General features: G+C 34.4%; 8 non-coding genes across 8 annotated transcripts; 4 read left to right on the top strand and 4 right to left on the bottom strand.

The window, feature by feature from the left end:
* The first annotated feature begins 4037 nt into the window (after window positions 1–4037).
* Trnav-uac (transfer RNA valine (anticodon UAC)) lies at window positions 4038–4110 on the top strand. Its single transcript has one exon. It is a non-coding gene; the product is annotated as a tRNA-Val (tRNA).
* Window positions 4111–7933: 3823 nt separating this feature from the next.
* On the top strand, window positions 7934–8006 carry Trnav-uac (transfer RNA valine (anticodon UAC)). Its single transcript has one exon. It is a non-coding gene; the product is annotated as a tRNA-Val (tRNA).
* Window positions 8007–8156: 150 nt separating this feature from the next.
* Trnav-uac (transfer RNA valine (anticodon UAC)) lies at window positions 8157–8229 on the bottom strand. The gene has a single exon. It is a non-coding gene; the product is annotated as a tRNA-Val (tRNA).
* Window positions 8230–8522: 293 nt separating this feature from the next.
* On the top strand, window positions 8523–8602 carry Trnal-uag (transfer RNA leucine (anticodon UAG)). The gene has a single exon. It is a non-coding gene; the product is annotated as a tRNA-Leu (tRNA).
* Window positions 8603–9344: 742 nt separating this feature from the next.
* LOC125777973 (small nucleolar RNA U3) lies at window positions 9345–9558 on the top strand. The gene has a single exon (XR_007422462.1). It is a non-coding gene; the product is annotated as a small nucleolar RNA U3 (small nucleolar RNA).
* A 922-nt stretch (window positions 9559–10480) lies between these two features.
* On the bottom strand, window positions 10481–10562 carry Trnal-aag (transfer RNA leucine (anticodon AAG)). Its single transcript has one exon. It is a non-coding gene; the product is annotated as a tRNA-Leu (tRNA).
* A 2004-nt stretch (window positions 10563–12566) lies between these two features.
* On the bottom strand, window positions 12567–12646 carry Trnal-uag (transfer RNA leucine (anticodon UAG)). Its single transcript has one exon. It is a non-coding gene; the product is annotated as a tRNA-Leu (tRNA).
* Window positions 12647–16366: 3720 nt separating this feature from the next.
* On the bottom strand, window positions 16367–16448 carry Trnal-aag (transfer RNA leucine (anticodon AAG)). The gene has a single exon. It is a non-coding gene; the product is annotated as a tRNA-Leu (tRNA).
* Between the last annotated feature and the right edge of the window lie 7009 nt (window positions 16449–23457).

Below are 23457 nucleotides of genomic sequence, written 5' to 3' on the forward strand. Positions count from 1 at the left end.
CTACATAATCGAAAGGGACTCAGACTTCAATTTATCAACCGGCAATATTCCTCAAAATTACTTGGGGAATGTTCTCTGCCACTTTAAAAATAACGAGCATGTCTTACCGTGGAGAATTTTCCACTACATACTGGTTGGAGTCACAAGACAATTGAGGTCCACCTTAATTGGTTTTAAATTGTCCTCCATATCTTACCTCTCGAATCGCCATAAAGTGTGTAATGTCTCAATGGTATCGGTTAATGTCTGAATATTCTGAATTTCTTCCCTGGTAATAAAAGCCCATCTTCTTGGAACGATGGCTCTACGCTTCTTTTGGCCGGTGCTAACTGTGGATAATAGTCAATCGATTTGTGTGCAGTTTATGACCACCGGTGACTACGATGGAAACGAAATGCAACAAACACAATGCCCCGATGTACAAAAGAATTACTCCACAAACTATTTTTCTAGGAACCAACAAGCAAACAACAACACACATTTTGTGTAAACGCAATGGACGAGTCAACCAACCGAATAGTTGCTCAGCCAGCGAGCAAAAAACATTAAAATAAAGAAAAGAAGGCATTTCAATTTTGCCTCCATGTCATCCATGTCAACAAATGAATTTCACTAGCCGAGGCAGCTTGAGGCAACACCCGTAGCACTGATTCCCCCACAGCATGACATTGCATTGCAGTTGTTGCTGCGTTTATTCTTGTACTCATCGCCGCAGAGACCCTTCACTGTCAACTCTACAAAACTGGCATTATTTGTCACACAATGCCGGTATACCCTCTCGCTAGTTCGAACCGTTAGTCAACCATCCACCAAGTACAAAAAGTAAACTCACTGCTCCATTGAATTGTTGTCCACGTACAAATGAATGAATGGCTGAATGAGTGAATAGATGATTGAATGCCGGCATAACTGTGCGAAATTGATGGAGTTCGCAAAATAGTTGCGTTGTCATTCCGCGTGGTTTTGTTGTTGTACCGTTATTTCATGCAATGGTTGTTCGTTCACTTCGTTTTCTGACCTCATTTTTGTTGTTGTTTTAAACTCATTCATTCATTCAGCCGGCTCGGTAACTTTCAATTATTGTTTTCTGGAAAATTTTCAAATTCCAAAACAATTCGATTTGAGGTGAAACTTCACTGCATTGTAGCATTGGGAACATGCCAGTGTGGGCTTAGAATCAAGACACAGCTAGCTAAGCAAATATTTTTGAAAACCAATTTGTGGCATTCTTCGGGATTTCAGAGCCTTTGTTCCAGTCTTGCTCAATTAAATTCGCTTGTTGTTCACTTTTTTGTTGGACTTTGTTGAACTCTCTTGAGTTAATAGCAAATGACTTTGGTAGAGATAAAGGGTAGTAAATATATAAAGGGTGATTTTTTAAGAGCTTGATAACTTTTTAAAAAAAAAAACGCATAAAATTTGCAAAATCTCATCGGTTCTTTATTTGAAACGTTAGATTGGTTCATGACATTTACTTTTTGAAGATAATTTCATTTAAATGTTGTCTTAGGTGGTCCATTCGGAAAGTCCAATTTTGGGCAACTTTTTCGAGCATTTCGGCCGGAATAGCCCGAATTTCTTCGGAAATGTTGTCTTCCAAAGCTGGAATAGTTGCTGGCTTATTTCTGTAGACTTTAGACTTGACGTAGCCCCACAAAAAATAGTCTAAAGGCGTTAAATCGCATGATCTTGGTGGCCAACTTACGGGTCCATTTCTTGAGATGAATTGTTGTCCGAAGTTTTCCCTCAAAATGGCCATAGAATCGCGAGCTGTGTAGCATGTAGCGCCATCTTGTTGAAACCACATGTCAACCAAGTTCAGTTCTTCCATTTTTGGCAACAAAAAGTTTGTTAGCATCGAACGATAGCGATCGCCATTCACCGTAACGTTGCGTCCAACAGCATCTTTGAAAAAATACGGTCCAATGATTCCACCAGCGTACAAACCACACCAAACAGTGCATTTTTCGGGATGCATGGGCAGTTCTTGAACGGCTTCTGGTTGCTCTTCACCCCAAATGCGGCAATTTTGCTTATTTACGTAGCCATTCAACCAGAAATGAGCCTCATCGCTGAACAAAATTTGTCGGACGTAAAGCGCGAAACACATTTCGAACCGAACACTGATTTTGGTAATAAAATTCAATGATTTGCAAGCGTTGCTCGTTAGTAAGTCTATTCATGATGAAATGTCAAAGCATACTGAGCATCTTTCTCTTTGACACCATGTCTGAAATCCCACGTGATCTGTCAAATACTAATGCATGAAAATCCTAACCTCAAAAAAATCACCCGTTATAAGTAATACTATGACAATAAAAATTAATAAAATATATCTTCTCCTTCTCTATTGGCGTATACACTTCTTACGCGATTATAGCCGAATTTACAACAGCGCATCTTTCGTTCTTCTCTTTTCGCTGTTTGGCGGCAATTGGAGATTCCAGTCAGGTTGTTCTTTACTTGGTCTTTCCAATGGAGTGGAGATCTTCCTCTTCCTTTGCTTCAACCCCTGGGCGCTCGATCGAATACTCTCAGAGCTGGAGTGTTTACATCCATTCGGACGACATGACTTTGTCTCTTAATTCGCTGAATTATGGGGGTATTCTACTCTAGAATTTTGAAAAATTCGATTTTTTTCATATATTTAAAGTTTAGACCCTTAAGAACATATCCTCCAAAGGATTTTTAAAAATTAAAATTATTTTAAGAGCTACAGTTACTTTAGTGACGCAGTACCTAGCCCGGTAGGTAGGTAGACTCACTTTTTTAAACGCGTTTTTCTCGAAACTACTTTTTTCCACACGGTACCAAAGAAAAGGTAGGAATTTCAAAAAAAAGCGTAAAAACTGATTTTTGCTTTCAGGCAGTCGCCATTTTTCTTTTTCTTTTTCTTTTGATTTTTTTTTCAGACCACCAGGAGAGTCAGGATCAATGTCACCAGGATGCGCCATTTTTTTACAACTGTCTCTCCCCCCTCTAATTATTTTAATTTTTAATATTTTTTTGTAAAATATTTTTTTTTTTTTAAATAAAATTAAAAAAACTGCCCAAAATTTGATTTCTAGAGTAGAATGCCCCCTTATGTCAATGTCGTCTCTTTTGCTGACCACGAGTTATTATAGTCAGAATATGATTTTTTGTTAGCAATACCAGCTCGGTATTTTCAGTGGCACCTCACGCATCAAGTCACATTTGTGTTTTCTTTCAGGGTGGCAAGTAAACCAACTCGTCTGAGTTTGTTGCACACTCAGCGCACTGCTTCAGCACTCCTCATGACATTCTCAATTGCCTCCAGTGTTGATTAACCAGATCTGACACCGTATTGTCTGGGTGATAAGCCGCCTGACATTATGATTGCTTCTTCTATGCTAAATAAAATAAAATAAAATAAAATCAAGTAAAATAAAATAAAATAAAATAAAATAAAATAAAATAAAATAAAATAAAATAAAATAAAATAAAATAAAATAAAATAAAATAAAATAAAATAAAATAAAATAAAATAAAATAAAATAAAATAAAATAAAATAAAATAAAATAAAATAAAATAAAATAAAATAAAATAAAATAAAATAAAATAAAATAAAATAAAATATATTAAAGTAAAATAAAATAAAATAAAATGAATAAAATTAATTAAAAAAGTATTTTTTTTAAATATAATATTACTATATTTTTCCATATTAATTACACTGAAATATAAAAAAATATTTTAATCAAATAAAAAATAATATAAAATAAAATAAAATTACTTAATGAAAAAAGTATTTATTTTAAATATAATATTACTATATTTTTCTATATTAATTACACTGAAATAGGAAAAATATTTTAATCAAAAACTTTATTTAAGTCAATACAAATAATTTAATTTGAACGCTATTAATTCTAATTAATTTTAGTTATTTTAATTTAGTTTGAGTGAAGTACTTTTTTGATTACACGATTACTACTACATAGTATACCTAATCACTCAATTGATCTCTTAAAGTGCTTAAATGAAAACAGCGTTACTCTAGTGATTATGATCGTGTGGTTCCATAGTGTAGCGGTTATCACGTCTGCTTTACACGCAGAAGGTCTCCAGTTCGATCCTGGATGGAACCAGTTTGATTAATTATTTTGCAGAAAACCGCCAGTTTTTAATTTCGACATATTTCTTAACGTTTTTGAATGTTTAGATAATATTATTCAGTTCTTTTGTGAGATTCTTTTCCTCTTAAGCGCTAAAACTCAAAACATCTGTCATTGGAGTTTAAGCTTTACGAAATTGTCGTTTTTAATCAAACTAAACCTAAAGCTAAGCGTCTACGAACTAAACTCCCATTTTTTTTGTTAAGAATTGTTGAATTGTAATCGAAAGATAACCCCAATCATAACGGGTGATTTTTTTGAGGTTAGGATTTTCATGCATTAGTATTTGACAGATCACGTGGGATTTCAGACATGGTGTCAAAGAGAAAGATGCTCAGTATGCTTTGACATTTCATCATGAATAGACTTACTAACGAGCAACGCTTGCAAATCATTGAATTTTATTACCAAAATCAGTGTTCGGTTCGAAATGTGTTTATCGACAAATTTTGTTCAGCGATGAGGCTCATTTCTGGTTGAATGGCTACGTAAATAAGCAAAATTGCCGCATTTGGGGTGAAGAGCAACCAGAAGCCGTTCAAGAACTGCCCATGCATCCCGAAAAATGCACTGTTTGGTGTGGTTTGTACGCTGGTGGAAGCATTGGACCGTATTTTTTCAAAGATGCTGTTGGACGCAACGCTACGGTGAATGGCGATCGCTATCGTTCGATGCTAACAAACTTTTTGTTGCCAAAAATGGAAGAACTGAACTTGGTTGACATGTGGTTTCAACAAGATGGCGCTACATGCCACACAGCTCGCGATTCTATGGCCATTTTGAGGGAAAACTTCGGACAACAATTCATCTCAAGAAATGGACCCGTAAGTTGGCCACCAAGATCATGCGATTTAACGCCTTTAGACTATTTTTTGTGGGGCTACGTCAAGTCTAAAGTCTACAGAAATAAGCCAGCAACTATTCCAGCTTTGGAAGACAACATTTCCGAAGAAATTCGGGCTATTCCGGCCGAAATGCTCGAAAAAGTTGCCCAAAATTGGACTTTCCGAATGGACCACCTAAGACGCAGCCGCGGTCAACATTTAAATGAAATTATCTTCAAAAAGTAAATGTCATGAACCAATCTAACGTTTCAAATAAAGAACCGATGAGATTTTGCAAATTTTATGCGTTTTTTTTTTAAAAAAAGTTATCAAGCTCTTAAAAAATCACCCTTTATAACGGTACTGTTGAAAATCATTAAAAGCGAGTTAAATCAATAACTTAATATGTCAGAGACATTCAATTTTACCATGGTGATGATATGAAAGAGCTTTATGCGAACCGGTGTGTAGGTGTGGCACCGCCCACTTGAAATCCCATATCTTTGGACACGACCAACCGATTTCGACATAATTGAGTACGCGGCATTCTTCTGATGTCACGTTGTAAAAATGGACGAAATCGGACAAAAACCACGCCTTCTTCCCATATAGTGCAATTTTAAATTCCATTTGATTCGGTTAGTTTCCAGTACACAAAGCAAGAAGCTATTAATATAACGGGAAAAATTGTGCACTACTGATTCCCTTAAAGTTTGTCACATTTTGACTAAAAATTGTCCAAATCCAACCAAAACTTTTCAATCCCCTAATTACTGAATATTTAGACCACGGTACCTATAGTTGACTTTGATCGAAAATGTCGGTCAATGTGTGATATATATAACTGAAATTAAGGGAGAATTCTTATATTATAATGGTATGTCTGTATGTCAAAAATGGGTTGAATCGGACCAATACTTCCCTTAGCCCCCATATACTAAATATTAAGATTTTCGAACTTCCGGGTGACTTTTTACCGCATATATCGGTCAATATGTGAGTTATCCCAATGTATTTTGTGCATAACAGTGTATCTTTGTGCCGAAAGTAGGTAAATTTTAGCGAAAACTTGGCCTAGCCCCTATATAACAAATAAAGGGTGGGCTATCTAACGTTTTAAATTTGAATTACCTATATTTCGACATTGGAAACGTCAAATACCATTTGGAAAGTGACAGATATTCAGTAAAAAGTCTAAAATTTACAAAATGGGTCGCCATTCACAATTCTACAGTTCGCAGATTGGGCAGAAGATCGTTTGACCGAGGATGGTCAATTTTACCGAAAAATCATCTTTTCGGACGAGGCTCATTTCCACCTCGATGGTTACGTTAACAAGCAGAATTGTCGCATTTGGGACACGTAATCGTCGAGAAGGCAATGCAATCAGCACGAATCACTGTATGGTGCGGATTTTGGTCTGGTGGAATCATCGGTCATCCATTTTTCTTCGAAAATGAAGAAGGAACCGTAACCATCAATGGTGAGCGATATCGCGCAATGTTAACCGAATTTTTCTTCAAGCAAATTGAAGAGGAAGACTTGGACAACATTTGGTTCCAGCAGGACAGCGCTACGTGCCATACAGCAAACGCTACATTCAATCTTTTACGGCCTATATTCGAAATTGAAAATTTTATATGGCCCACCCTATATCAGGATTTTCGAACATCTGGCTGACTTTTCTCTATATGATTGGTTTTACAGCTTAAAGTACTTCCCTGGCTTTGATTCTTGTAAGTTGCAAGAGTATAAAATGCTCTGTTGCACCCGAACTAATTTCTTATATCTAAATTTTTGAAAAATATATATAACGGTACCAGGATGACAGTTATTATGGGCTACAATTATTTCATAAAACATTAGTTATATATAGTTTCGAGATACAATATTTTAAACAACAAACTTGTCAAAATTGTAAATTGGAGTGGACAAAACTGAAGCATCCCCCAATAGACTTTAAAAATAAAATTGGCTCGACACAAAATTGTGAAAAATATTCGGTGAACTGATCAGTGGTGTCGCGATTAATAAAGAAATTTCTGCGGTATACTTACTCGGCACAGTTGAGGAAGACAGCGAAAAACTACATGAAGAAACGATTTATTGTTAAAAAGGAACATCCACATTCTCTTCCAATCAAATACTGAAACACTTTTGTTTAACAGTTACAAGATGAGCTGTTGAAGACGGGTTGTTTTGTTGGTCCGCTAGAAAGCCTTTTATTTCAGAAAAAAATAGAAAGGCCGGGCTCGTGTTTGCGCCAGTTTATCTCGATTGGAGTATTGAGAAATGGAATACAATTTTCTTTTCGGACAAATCGAACTTTAATATGAGATATTCTGATAATAAGATAAGGTGTGTGAGAAAGCCGTAAGAGCCTCAATCTTATATCTTATGTTGCGACCATTAAATATGGCGGTCGTCATGTTATGGTCTGGGCCTCTTTCTCTGAGCCGGGACTGCACCTATTCATAGAAAAAATGGAATATTGGATCGGTTTGTTTATACCAAAATATAAAAAAACATGATGCGAACGTAAGCTGAAGAGGACAATGGTCCTAAGTATACGTCTAGCGATTGCGAAACTTGTCGGCGAAGAAACACAGTTGATGCTTTGGACTTACCAGTGTAATCACTCGATCTCAACCCTATAGACATAGAGAAAACTGTAGAACCAATGGTCAGCTTTTTGAATCTGAGCAAATTGCATGGAATGGCATATCAAATGACAATAAATAATTTAATTTCTTCTATGCCTAAAATTTGAATTTCAGTCATCTAAAATAAAGAATTTGATATAATTTTGCAGTTTTTAGATATCATTTTCAAACCGATGAAAAGCGTGCTTTAGTTTTGTCCAATACTGTATGCATATATGACAATTAGAATTTTACAATAATTATACAATATATGTCTTGTATTAAATACAATTTTTCGAAAACCCGATCACCCTTTTAAAATATTTATGTGGTTCCATAGTGTAGCGGTTATCACGTCTGCTTTACACGCAGAAGGTCTCCAGTTCGATCCTGGATGGAACCAGTTGGCAAACTATTTTGTGAAATGAAATTCAATATTTTGACCCGTTTATTTTAGTAGAGTAGAAAATGTTATCATTTATCATTATGCATTAAAATCCGGAATTATTTAATACAATTTTTAATAAAAAATGTTAAATAAAAAAATTTCCGCTGGTTCCATCCAGGGTCGAACTGGAGACCTTCTGCGTGTAAAGCAGACGTGATAACCGCTACACTATGGAACCACACAAACACTGGGGGGCAAAATGCATGTGACAAACTACGTACAAAGCGCATGACTTCTAGCGAGAGAATATACTAGGTTATATCATAACAAACGTGACATTACGTAGTTAGGTAAGCTTCAATAAATAGATGGAGGAAAAGCGTGTCTAAATTAGTAGAATTTTAAGTTTTGAACACTAATGAGCGGATAATTATTTTTATTTAAGTAACAAACACTTCAGTTGTAAGAATTTTTAATTTCGGAAAGGCAGGCATGTGCGGTTATGCGCTATTTGTCTCGTTGTTGAATGTAGGCAGCGTGGCCGAGCGGTCTAAGGCGCTGGTTTTAGGCACCAGTCCGAAAGGGCGTGGGTTCGAATCCCACCGCTGTCAGGAAACTTTTTAATAATCTCACTTTTTAATGGTTTAATGAAGCGTTAATGAATAACAAAAATTTAGTGTTGTGTTAATGGAGAGATTGCGTGATTGTCATTCCGAAAGTTGTTGAATACAGTTAGAATTAATGCATTGCGTAAGGTTAAGAACTGGTGATGAGAACAGCTAAAGTTCTTCAAGGTCGCATGTTGTTAATACGGAATCATAAATAATATTTGAAATAGTATATATTATGAAAAATGTGTACTTTGTATATATGTATTAATTGCTAAAATCTACTGATATGAGCGAACTATTGAAATATTTTTCATGACATTGTACTACACATTTCTATTAAGTAATGTTTAAAGCCTTAGGTACATTTCGAGCACCATAATAACAACATGTATTTTTGAATCTTCTGCGTTGCTATGCTCAAATGTGTTAGGAAGGCCACGTGGTACTTGGTGACTAATGAGTCACTCATACCTAAAAATGTATCTGATGTGAGCGCTTGTCGTCATCATACCCCTCGACTGTACACAAGCTGCTGCTACCTACCTACCCATCGTCTATCACACATTCGTACTTACTTACCCAAACGTCGCGTAGCAGGCAATAAAGATTATACACGATTTTTCGCTTTTTTTTTATTTTCAATTGCTTATATTTTTCTTTCGTTTCTGTTTCACTTCTGCGAATTCTCAACTATTTTATGTGACTTTTGGTTGAAATAATCTGTGTTGACCGTTGAAAAGTTAAGACTATACTTCACAGGATCATTTCTGTAGTCAGTCTTCATTTACTTTCTTTGCAAATCGAAAGTATTAGCACCCGCGATGAGGAGGTATATCGTTTTATCTGACAGCGTGAGGTTTATGAACTTCATTTCTAATTTTGTCTTATGGCATATTTGAAATGATGTTTCTTCGATGATCGCTCGGTTACAACGGATAAAACGACTTCTGAGTGGTGATTTTAATGAATAAATTCCAAGATTTATATAAAAAGTTAGTTATATATTATAATATGTAGTCAAGTTAGGTCATTATGTCGCTAAAAATGTACCCATAATTTGTTCTACGTTGTCAAAATCTGTAACGTAACTAGAATTAGTGAATTTATTTGTCATTTTCTTTTTAGTATTTCTTTATTCTCGGTAATTTAGAGGTTGTTGTCGTCATACGGTAACATCCATAAAATTCAATTCAAAGATACGATTCTGGTTATTCATGTGGAGTTATGGGTTTATGCACTAATTGGAAACAGTGCTGTTGCCCGTAAAGTTGGTTTGATATGGTTATGGCGTCTTATAATTGGAACATGAAGGGGGTTAGTACTAGAGAGTGTATGAAAGTAACAAATTACTACTCTCGTGAACGAAAGATTATCTATTAGTATAAATCTGTTTTATAGAATAGAAATTTAGTTGGTGAAAAGCTAAGTGAAATTAGAAAAAATATGCTAGATTAGAAATATCATAAATCAAATATATCATTTATATTCAGTAGCTTTGCAGAGATGTTGTGATAGTTTTCAACATATGGAACAATTAGAATAGGCTAATTATGTTTTGAATTTCCATCTTCAACAAATCATTTACAAATTTTCAAAACGATTTGCACCAACCGAAGTTTTCAATAATCATCACTGGTTAAAAAATCTAAATAGTTAGCGGGTTGTTAGACATTCAAATTAGTCATGGTTAGGTAGGCTCGTAAAAAAGATTAGAACATATGTACATATATATTGTATTTATATAGTATAGATATATTTATTTTTTTTGTACTAACTTTTAACGTATGACCTCTCCGTGAAAGGTTATATAACTGTTATTATAGTAAATTTGTAATCAAATGCTCTGAATAAAATAAAAATATGAATAAAAAATTATCTTGGCAGCGGTGGGATTCGAACCCACGCCCCCGAAGAGACTGGTGCCTTAAACCAGCGCCTTAGACCGCTCGGCCACGCTACCTACATCTCCCCATGTGTCAAAAGCATCAATTGAGTGCAGGACGGTTATTGCTAGTAATAGATTTGGTTAAAGTTTCATTGCATTACAAATACTTTTAAGGAAAAAGTTTCGGACAGTTCAGGAATTACATAATCTTAATTCACGTATTTATCTTCCATGTCTAAATTTAATAATTTCTGTGGTACAAATAAGAAGCATGCTTCAATTCTTAAAGAAAATATTTAAATCTCGCTTTTATAATAAAAAATAATATTCACTTTATTACTAACTACTGTAATGTAATTTCAAATACGGTGGTGGCCAAAACATTTGCAACCAACATCAAATTTTCGTTCCTACAATTTTTTGTTGATAAAGTAATTTTTGTGTTATTTGTTTTTTTCTTTTCCTGAGCTTTAGTTATTGCGTTAGTCACATATGTATGTACTGTTAACAAAAAAAAAGGAATATTTCAGTAGAGTATATGAAATGCAAGTATTCAAAACATTTGCAAATGATATTTGTTGTATATTTGTTTTTATTTTGCTACTTAACAAGCGGTAATTTATAACAGTAAACGTATTCCAAAATTAATGGAACTTCATGTGTTTTTATTTTACGAAGAGTTTGCATATGGTTTTCCGAGTTTCAAGAATTAACATATTTTTACCGTATTTTGTGACCTATCTAATATTTTCGGTTGAAAATGGGATGCAATAAATACAGTTCAGACCTTAAAACAAAAATAAAAGAAAGTTTTAGAAATGGGCTTTCGCAAAACGAAATATCTTTAAAATATTCCATCCATAAATCAATGTTTGCCGTATTATTCGGACTGAAAACATCCACACAGTTCACAGATAAGATAGGCTGTTAGAGAAGTCTGGCAAATAAAAAAAGGTCTTTACAAAATACCCCAAAGCACTTCCAAGAGATGCTAAAACCGAAGTTGAACTTGACGTGAGTCTCTCCACTATCAAAAGGCGGGCCTTGGAGTTTGGTCTGCGTAGTAACAGATGTACAAAAAACCATTTGTGTCTGCAAAAAATAGAAAAGCGAGGTTGGAATTTCCTCGATCACACTTAAATTGGACTAAGCAGAATTGGGACATAAGAGGCTCAGATAGCAAAGCTTATGTTCGGCGTCCGCTAGGCGAAAAATATAACTCAAGGTCCACAACTGCCACAGTAATACTACGATGTAGTAATGCTATTGGTCCAATTCATCGTATAATTGACACGATGACTGCCTTAAATTACAGGGACATTTTAAATAATGTTATGCTGCGGTTTTGAAATGCCATTTGTATGGACTTTTGAACACGATAACAATCGTAATCACACGTCTAGGCTCGTGAAATCGTGGTTAGAAGTAAATCGTATATAGATTGTGGTGTGGCCGCTGGATCTCAACCCGAGAACATGTGGCTGATGGCTAAACTCAAAATAGGCAACGAAATATTCCGGAATGGTGATGAACTTTACGTCAGATTAACAAGAGAAAGGAAAGCGGTGCCTTACAGTTACATTGAGAGTTTAGTAGCTTCAATGCCTAGAAGATGTGCTGAAGTTATTAAGAATAATGGTTATGCAACACATGAATTTTGACTTTGGTTTATTTAAGGCTTTTTCACCATTATAATCAAATGAATTAATGTTTAAATTTTTATAATTTTTGTACAAACAAGACCTCCAATATAAAAAAATATATATAGATAAAGAAATACTTTATCAAATGTTAAAGAAATGGGTTTAAATAAAATAGTCAATATGGTTGCAACTTTTTTGACCACCACTCAATGTATATTGAAACTTTTGAATGTTTTCAATTAGCTTATAGTAGTTAGTAATTAAGTGAATAATAATTTATATTAAAAACAAATATCATATGTAATCACTATAAGTACATATTAGAAGTATCTTAGCTTAAAAGTGTTTAGAATCATACAATTTTAACATGGACTTTATGTAAGTCTCTGTGGATATTCTAAAGTTATCATGAACTAATTTACCAAAAAATGATTTCTGACAGCGGTGGGATTCGAACCCACGCCCTTTCGGACTGGTGCCTAAAACCAGCGCCTTAGACCGCTCGGCCACGCTGCCTACATATTAATTCTAGCGAAAAAATTTAAAAAAAGTTCTTCATCGGAGAAAGTTCTAAGCTCATCGTAAAACAAGGCATGTATTGACAATAAAAAGTTATAAAAAATGAGATATACTACATATATACAACTCACACCCAAAGTTATGGAAACAAACAATAAAGTTAAACCGATTTTTAAATTATACTGACGCAACTTTCAATATTCCCATGGACAGATCTATTCATACGGAGTTCATAAGTAGATCAGAATACATGACCAAAAATCTTTCGATAACTCTCACTTGGGAATCTAAATATTTATGTAGTATAGGATTTTTTTCGATAAAGAATTCAATCCTGGTAGAATTCATTATTGTGGTTACCTCCGCTGGCGCTGGTTAAGGATCATAGCCCAATTTACTAAAGCATTGTTGAAACTTCTGGTAATTCGTCCATATTTTTCCAAGGCAAGTCTAGAAAATATTTAAAGAGTTGAAGCCAGGCTTTGAAGCGTTTCTTTTATCGACTTTATGTGAAGAAGTAGAAGCGTTATACACAATGTCCAATAAATCTGACTTCATTTCACGCATACCCTAAACAAATATAAGAGTTGTTTGTAACAGACGTTTGAGACCCCATAAATTTTATATATAGTATACCTGACTGTCACTCCGCCTGTATATAAGCGAATTACATAAGTAGTATATCAGTTTTTGGGAAATTACTCTGCTCATTCTTTCTCTCATCAAGAAGCAGCTCATTTGTCAAAACGACCGCTATCGGACAACTATGTGACAGTAAACTGATTGATCAGAATCCAGTCCTTATACAGAACAACCTTGCTAAGGTATCACAATTTTTTTTGCAAAATATCTTAACGAAATTTTGGCATAGATTATTATTCAGAGTATCACTATAATCACCGATGATACTTTTATACCCTTTTATGCTTTTTTCGGTGTAGCCTAAGTTAAGGGTTTTTCTTGCTATATTTATCAGAAATGCACTCATTTTATTTCTCGTAGTTATGGTTCTGATTTACCGTAAGTTTATATTTTGCCACAACGCTAAAAACAATTTCATCTATGTATTATAGACAAACTTTGGAGATATTCTTATATATAAAGTGGTTAAAATACTTTTGTGGGGGTCACAAGAAAATATTATTTTACAAGGGATTTTAAACAAGATGATCTATACACATTTGGTTGACATGACATGGATTTCAGTCCGATGTATCATAGGAAAATTTAATTATAACAAGTAGAGAATGGCTAAGCTCGGGAGAAACCGAATATTTAATACACTTGCAACTTATAGGAATCAAAGGAAGGAAAATACCTTAAGATGTAAGACGTCAACCAGAGGATCGGAATCTAAATTATTTTATATATACTTACACTATTTAGAACTCCTACACTGACCGACACATAAGGTTTGTTAGAAAAACGAGAATCATTATACGTAGTATATGGGAGTTAGGATAGTATCGACCCGATTTTATCTATTAACTATTATCATGCTACATATTAAAACAATGTTCCTGGGTTTCAATAAGTTACCTTACATACAATCACCAATCATATGGAACAAAGTCGGCCGGATCTTGGAAAATTCTGATAATATTTATGTGGAGGCTAGGTCAAGTTTTCGCCCAATAGTATATACTTTAATTAAAAAGATATACTGTTATGAGTAAAACATGCCCTATAATTATTATAAAGATAGCTCAAATATTGGTCGACATATCCAGCATAAAGTCATCTGGAAGCTCGGAAATCTATATATTTGGAATATGGGGGTTCAGCGAAGTATTGATTCGATTCAACACATTTTTGATGCACAGAGTTACTATTGTCAGAAAAGGATTTTCTCTGAATTCCGGTTGTAAGTATATCCCATCCTTTACCGTTTTTTTTGGTCAAAAGTCGACAATAGATAGTGAAGTCCACATTTCCGGTATTTAGGGGCTTGAACAGTATTGTTTGGATTAGAGCAATTTTTGGTCATATGGAGGCAATGAATGGAATTTAAAATTGTGCTATATGGGAAGTAGGCATGGTTGAGGCCGATTTCGCTTATTTTTACACTAAAACATAGGAATGGAAGAATACCACGAACTAAATTAGTCGAAATCGGTTCGGCGGGTCTCTAGAGATATACTTTCACCAAAAAGAGAGCGGTTCCACACATATCGACCAATTTAGACTCCGGCTCCATTAAAGCAATTTCATACCATCTAGGACTGAAAATTCAATATCTCTGGCGTATTTAGTTATTGATTTATTGCGCTTTTAGTAGTATTGAACAGTACCGTTATATGGCAAGTGAGCGGGATTATCGTGTGATTTCACACACTTTTTTACACTTTCGGTAGGCGTTCTTATAGTATTTGAGCTAGGCAATTTGGTTGTTGTAGCTTTAATGGTTTAGGAGATATGCACATTAAACTATTTAAAGGGCAGGGCCAAGCTCACTTTTTCAATATTTTTTTTCACAATTGTCCCTTGCTTCTGCAATTTCCTGTGCCTGTTTAGAGATTTTTATTTTAATTTAGTGCTTAGTTATGGCAGTTCAGTGTGAACAAAAAATTTTGAACCATCAATTACTGTTTTTTTTATCGAGAAGTTGTTTTGAATATTCTGTCACCTGGTGACACTTGTTGTGCCCTTACGTGGTTCTATTTAAGACAATTTTGTCTTGTTGTCGGTGAAGATTCCTTTAGATTGATGAAATATGAAAAGAGAGTGATTCTAGAAATGAGTGCGATCAGAGCTTAGTTTTGAGTCCTTTGTTTTAATTCTCAGTTGAAATACTTTCCGATAGAGAGGAGTTTAAAAACTACAAATGCTTATTGGGATTCATCAGAATTCCAGATTAGATCCCATCTTAGCAATGCGGTGGGAGCAGCTGGTGTTATCTGAAACTTTATTTAAATCGATTTTTTCAACGGATGACATATTATATACCGGTTTCATATTTTTCAGTATGAGCCTTCATGAGCACAATAATATTAAATTTGATTTACTACAATACGGAAGCAACTTTACTTCAGCGAAATAGCAAGTAAGGGTAAAGAGTGAAGAAAATGCGTTGCAAATTCCGGTTGCTCCGCCACATTTCATCAGCCCCAAAATGCCTGCAAAACACATTAAAAACTTTTTAGTTGCAGCGCTGATGGAAAAAAGTTTTATTGAAAGCGACGAAGCGAGTAGTTTTCTTTTGGCAATTTGCTCGAGGAAAAATTTATTTAGTTGGAAAAAATATCACAACAAATCTTTTAAATAAATATATAAATATTTATGTAAATACTTTCAATGCACAAAATACTGCTTCTCAAGTTTTGAACTGTGTGCAATTTGCAAACCGTTAGCGGGCATATGCATTCCTCTGCTCCTTCTAAAGAGGCTGAGAGGTATCGAGAGAGGTTGGCTGTTTGAATTACCAAAATTATGCAGATGAGCTGCCAGATATGCTCAATTCGTGAGTAGATATATACATATATATACATATATTAAGTTGATATATGTAAATCAAATAATGAAATAAAAGACTTAAAATTAAAATAAAAAAACCTGAACAAATTTTAAAATATTCTAAAACGAAAATTTCAAAAAAGGAATTAAAATTAAATTAAATTAAAATAATTCCTAAAACCGAAAAATTGGGAAAAAAATTATATAAAAGTAACCGCAAAACAATAAAAACAAAATTAAAAAAGTACCCAAAAAAAAGTTTCCTGGCAGCGGTGGGATTCGAACCCACGCCCCCGAAGAGACTGGTGCCTTAAACCAGCGCCTTAGACCGGTCGGCCACGCTACCCATATTTCTCTGATTGTCAAAGTACATATATAACACTGAGGTTTAATTGTCATCAACCTCTTACGGAAAATTTTCTTAATATATCAAAACGGTATATTCTTGCATACTTCCAGGCGTGCATTAGAAGATAGCATATTAGTAAGCATAATGCAGCTATGAACAGGGTGGTGTTGATAAAAGAAAAAGGAGAAAATTTTGGACAATAATACCATGTTAACTTCTTCGCTTCTGCGAACATTCGTTGTTATTAGAAATACACGCTCTCTCAATTTTGATATCACATAACTCACACATTGACTGATATATACATATGCATAGTATAAAATACACTAAAAGGGCGAAAGGGGATTATTTACCCGATTTTAAGCATGAAGACATATTATTACCAGAAAAATATGCTTCTTAAGGTTCAATAAGATAACTTGCGATATATTATATATGGTATATTAAGTACGTGGGGTTTATGGGAACCAAATACCCGATTTTAGCATCAGAACACATTATTTCCAAGAAAAACAGTTCTTTAAATGTGATTGTTTTTTTCTGAAAGATTTTCCGGTAAAAAATTTCAAACTTTAAGAAGGACGTGTTATGCACTGAAATTGGTTGATATTGGTCCTGTAGTTCCTGAAATATGGGATTTCACCTAAAGGAGGGAATGAGTTCCTGTGAAGCTCATACATATGTGCCATATGAGATGTAAAATTTAATATTTGTAACTTATTTAATTAGTGAGTTATCGCGCATTTAGTAGTTTTCAACATAACTGTTATATTGGGAGGGGCGTGGTTAACATCTGGTTTAATATTTTCACAGTAACTAAAATATTGTGCAATATTCTAAGACTGCTTATAGAAAAGATAATAACACTCCGAGCAACTCCGACAAATGGTTTACAATTTAAATTACAAATAATTGGAATATTTTTACTTTTTTTCAGTTAAAACCGATTTAATTACCTTTGAATTCAGTAAAAGATCTACATACATACATATGTATTGTATAGGGTATTTCCAAGGAAATTTCATGACGGGACTGGAAAAAATGAATACTTAAAAAAAAAACACCCTTATGTACATACACTGAAAAATCTATATGGAATTTTGCACTGAATAGAATCTTTTGACCTGCAAAATGAAGAAAATAACTATTAATTAGTAAGCTAAATTTAGTTTATGAAATTTTTTTCACTCCGAAAAACTCCGAATTACTCCCAAAATTTAGGAGCGCACAATATTAAAATGCTTACTAATTATAATTACACATTTTTAGTATTTTAATTTATAATACAAGTTTCATCACTCCAATTTTCTGCTAATTTTTTGGGTACTAATTTTTTTTTATTTACTAATTATAATTAAAAAATTTTAGTACTCGTACATAAATTTACAACACAAATTCCATTACTCTGAAAGTCTCTAAATAGATTTTAAATTTCAAATATCCACATATTAAACCCAAACAACCAAACAATAAGTATTTTTTTAGTAAAAAAAGTGTCGCATCTAATTCTAAAAATCTTTTGACTATTTAATAAATTCCACGCGCTCAACGAGCCACTAAACTTGATTTTTAATTAACTCACAACGAAAATGAACATTTGTTCTAAGCTAAGCTCTTATTAAAGATTTGAATAGCAAATTTGTTTTTCTCGGGACGCAACTTACTACAAACAAACTAAACATATGTACATACATACATAGAAGACACAATACTCATAAGACACGCAAAGTAATATTTTATGATTGTTTAATGGCGTGCTCTCATGTTCTTAATTTTATGCTAATATATTCAATCGGCGTTGCTTATTAATGCGTGTGGCTTGGACTAGCAGCCTTTAATAGTGTTTGAATGCTAAACGGGTTATGCAATCAGCAGAAAAAATTCACAGCGGTACTGAGTGTTTGCGAAAACCTTTAAAAGCCGGTAGACCTATGAACTAATTTGGTATTTTTTATGAGTTCTTTTGTTAAATATTGATAATACATGAAACTGTGAAGAGCAATAAAAAGTAGACTATTACCATTCGATATACATATTTGTTGGTGGGTTATCACTTTGTGCGAACAATCGTTTGTCTTGTTTTTCCATTTCAATCCCACTACCCACCCCTACTTGTTATTCTTTTCCCTGAAAGCACTGACCCCTACATACGTCATTCGCTGTCTCGCCCACTCCAGATTCACGGTCGTGACGCATTCCTGCATGCGAGTACGTAATTTATTAAAAGCACGTACGTGATATGGAAACGGAGCGAAAGTGTACAAAAATTTGCTTTATGTGCTTTTAAAAAAGCTTAAGTATGTAATCGTCTTAAAGGTTGTAAAAATTCACTTTATCCACTGCGCTTTGGCAAGCGTAAGATTGTAAGTAATTACAGTTATATGACTTACATGTCGTAAGGAAGACGTTGAAGTGGATGAAAATTGTTGCAATGGAAATTTTTAGATATACTTTTAACAATTTGCTGAATATATAATAGGATACTTGGTCAATTTATGTACATACAAATACTATGTTAAAATTTAGTATAAACAATGAAATTTTTCGTAATCTTTAAAAATTATGGAAAATATTATCAGGAACGTTTACGGGGATGTTATTTGAAATTCGGACTAATTCGGAGTTTTTTCGGAGTTGATCGCGAATGACTCGAGACTCTCGTAAAACTATGTTTTCTTAAATATTTATAATTTATTAACTTTGATTATGGTAAAATTATGGTTTTTAGCAAGTTGCTTGTGTATTTGCAAAGCGAAAAATCTAGGAAATTCCCGCATATAACTAAAACCGCAAATTTTATAAAATAGAGGAGCTTAAAGAGCACACTATTTAAAAGTAATTGAATGTAACATTAAATGCACAGCGTTACGAATGCAATATTACGTTATTATTATTGTATGTATATACAAATATCTGTAAAAGTATTTGTGAGTAATGTATAAATAGTTTCGAAAATCGTGAAAAGTGTGCAATAGTAAGAAAAAGTCATAATAGCTCTCAATATTCCATAAATCAATTACAACTCAACATTTGGGTAAGTTTTGAGTTTTTCTAGTAACGTTTAAGATTATTGTTCAGTACTTTACTACAAAAATATGCGATTAACAGAAGGTTTCAAGACCGAACATACTCTTGTAGAAACCCTAGCGGTGATCTAGTAACCGATTTCCAGATCATACTAAAATTATGGAGGGAACACTTCTCCAGCCTGCTGAATGGTAGTGAAAGCATAACACCAAGAGATGGTGAACCTGATTCCCCAATCGATGATAATGGAGCAGACGTTCCATTGCCCAATCATGGAGAAGTTCGAAAAGCAATTGTCCATCCGAAGAACAACAAATCGGCTGGGGCCGATGGATTGTCGGCCGAGCTATTCAAACACGGCGGCGAAGTACTGTTTCAGTTTCTTTGAAGAATATGGTCAGACGATTGTTATTTAAGTGTGCTCTGCCTAATCCATAAAAAGGGAGATCCCAGAATCAGTGCTAACTACCGTGGAATAAGCCTCCTTAACATCGCGTGTAAAGTTCTATCGAGCCCATTGTGTGAAAGATTAGAGCGCACCGTCAATAAACTGATTGGACCTTATTAATGTGGCTTTAAACCTGGAAAACGAGCAACTGATCAGATATTCACTATGCGCCAAATCTTGGGAAAGAGAATCGAAACGCATAACCTCTTTGTTCATTTCAATCGAATTTCAAAGCTGACTTTGACAGCACGAAAAGGAGCTGCCTTTATGCCGCGATGTCTGAATTTTGTATCCCCGCAAAACCAATACGGTTGTGTAAACTGACGTTGAGCAATACCAAAAGTTGCATCAGGATCGGGAAGGACCTCCCCGAGCTGTTCGATACCAAATGAGGTTTCAGTCAATGCAACTCTCTATCGTGCGACTTCTTCAATCTGCTCTTAGAGAAAATAATTCGAGCTGCAGAACTTAATCGAGCAGGTATGTACAATCTTCTATAAGAAGAAGAATAATTTATAGTAAATCGGTGTTTTCGGGAATTAAACAGAAAATGTAATTTATAACTTTTTACGGTTTTTGTGGTTACAAAACCAAATATTAATGCTAATTTTCTAAGCATATTCCTTCTCACTATTTATTTGAGAAGTAACATACTTTTGTCGTCAACAATTCATAAAAAAGTAATGGTCTTACATATTTTATATTAAATGTCATATTCACCGACTTGCCAATTTACAATTTTACGTTTTTTTATACTCAACTTTTACCAAAATAATATGAAATATCTCTTCACTTTTACCTGTAAGCTAAGTGATTTGCTCTTGAAAATTTCCAAATATCATAGTAATTTTCTCGTCCTTAATATTATCTCTTTTAGCACAAATAATTCATACATACACACCTACATAACTGTTTCCACCCGAAATCTGGCTTAACAACTTTTTGCACATTTATTAACAAGTTTTCACATTTCCGGAGTGAAATATTAAAACTCTCCAAGTGTTAAGCAAAGGAGTGTAAAAAACAAATTTGTAATGAAAACAGCTTGTGGTAATTCCACAAATCTCGCACTGACACCTTTGGCTTAGCTACACAATTATACCACCCCCTTACTGCGGGGAAGCGCTGCTCACCTTCACTTAATTTGCATTTCAATGCTTTCTTAGGAAATCCCTTTAATTTGTGAAACTCTGGCATCTTCAGGTTTGCTATTTGCTTGTGCTTCAATGCGTTGTGCGTTTCTTCCCTGTAGCGAAGGCCATCAGTGCCAGCAAATCCTTTTTACTTTGCTGCTCATTACAATCTGGAAATCTCACTCAACATTTCAGTGGCATTTTCATTTCGCTTTTATTAATAATTTTCCTTTATGATAATAAAATTTTGTTATTATTTCACTGGTAGTGCCGAGCAACATGTCTTCGGCGCTTTGTTGCTTTTTCTTTTCCGTTTTATTAAAATGCATTCACTTCGCTGGGCACGCATGGACACCCCACTTCAAAGCGCCGACTTTCATTGCCACCTGTTTTTACTTTTTCACTTTACTTTTTACTTACTTTTCGCGCTCGCCGACTTGGCACATTCTTCCCTGTCTGCCAACGATGACTTAGCCTTGGCGCGATTTTATTATTAACACAACATCACCAACCACCATTCACACAATTTCCGCCCCTTCCACCTTCTCCAATTTCACTTTAATTTCACTTCAAAATGGTTCCCAAGCGATTTACAGATTTAACTGTTAAACAACTGTATTATTTTATTGTTGTAGTTGTTATTGTTGAAAATTTCATTTAGTTGTAACGTTTCAGAAGCTTCAACTTCAACTTTTCATCAACGCCACTTTTTTCTTCCTGTTATTTGTTTTTATTGTATTAGTTAAGAAAATCATTGCGAAAGCTATCAAAGTGCAACTTTTAACTTTTCTTCGTTGATTTGGCAACCAAAAATTACTTTTAAGTAGTTTTGTGGCAAAACTTGAAATTTAACCAACAAATTTGTAGGCAATTGTGGTTGTTGTGGCTTTGTTGTTGATTAGTTGGGAGCAGTGGTGAATGTGTTGAGAATGATGTTGTAAAGTATGGTGTAAGATGCATGATTATTAGAAGGGAGGGTACTCAAAACTAGATAAGATGTTCCTAAAATAGAATGACAGTCAGAGTGTTTCAGGTAACTGGAATGAATTCGGATTGCTATACAGAGACTTGGAACACACCAGCCACTACCACTTCCTTAATATAAATGCTTGCTCTTGGCGCTTAAAAATTTACGGCGTGAGGTCAAGAAGACTCGCCTTTCCTCTTAAAAACATTTTATTATTATTAATGGCATCACTCGCTCATCATTACTGTAATTCATCACACGCCCAGTCTAGTTGTTGAGGCACTTCCTAAAATTGGGGCACTAGCCTCTTTATAAACTCTCATTAGGCGCAGATATCACATTGATAATGTCTTTTACTTTGTACTACTATATACTCTCTTTCAATTTTAAAGATTTGTAAAATTTCAGCTCTATAGATAGATTCATATTTTATCCTATAAATGAATTGTTTAACTTCATATGAAGTCGCAAAAGCTGGAAGCTAATGGAAAAGAAAATTCGATCCAAAAAAGAAACTGAAGACGTGCTTAAAGTCATTGTTCAACTACGGAGCCGAGGAAACTTACCTACTGTCCTACATAAGAAAATACCACTAAGTTGGTATTTAAGTTTACATACAGTTGTCCAAACGAAGATATCGCTGTAAATAGGATCCGTATTTATTCCTCATCCATCATATTTGTTCTGTGTGTCTAGTACAATGATTCATTCAATCGCTTATGTTCCGTAGCGCCATTTACCATACAGTTAGAACAGTTGGAGTTCTCTCTGTCTACTAGTTTTGAGAGTTCCGATTTGATCAGCTTATGGAGTTTACTTATTATCAGTGCCGATTTATGGTCATAGAGGCTTGGCAAGCTTAGAACTTTAGTCATTGCTCAGCACTAAAGAAGTTGATTCAGTGCTTTTCTGTTTAGGAGAAAAAACGTGGTGTAATGGTGACCTAGAGAGAGAAAGTAATCATTCGCCCAACTAATCCCGATTAGAAAGTCAGCGATGCTACAGATTGGATGTTGCTGGCATCAGCAGTGATCCACCGTTGGTTTATTAGCACCTGATTAGAGCGATATTCAAAACCCCATCTCCAATCTTTCCACCCAACTGAAGCAACGTCTACGAAGTTGTCTTTGGGTATGATTGGCAGGAAATTCTGCATTCTTCGAATTTCAAAACTTTTTCAATTCCTTTGCCTGAAGTTCCTTCCAATTTAGTGTTACCTAAGATACCAACGATAGGTGCGAGTAATTACTAAATTTTATTTATAATGATAAGAAATATAACTACATCTACTACTACTATTCTGCACGTAGGCTAATACGCAAAAAATGTGGAGAGTAGACCGTAGTACACTGGAAGACCTAGTCAACACATATATATCTTCCAGGGTGTAAGGACGCTAACAACTCCTGTAGAAAATAGCGTAGACTACGT

This window comes from Bactrocera dorsalis, chromosome 3 (genome assembly GCF_023373825.1).
Source record: "Bactrocera dorsalis isolate Fly_Bdor chromosome 3, ASM2337382v1, whole genome shotgun sequence".
Lineage (NCBI taxonomy): Eukaryota > Metazoa > Arthropoda > Insecta > Diptera > Tephritidae > Bactrocera > Bactrocera dorsalis.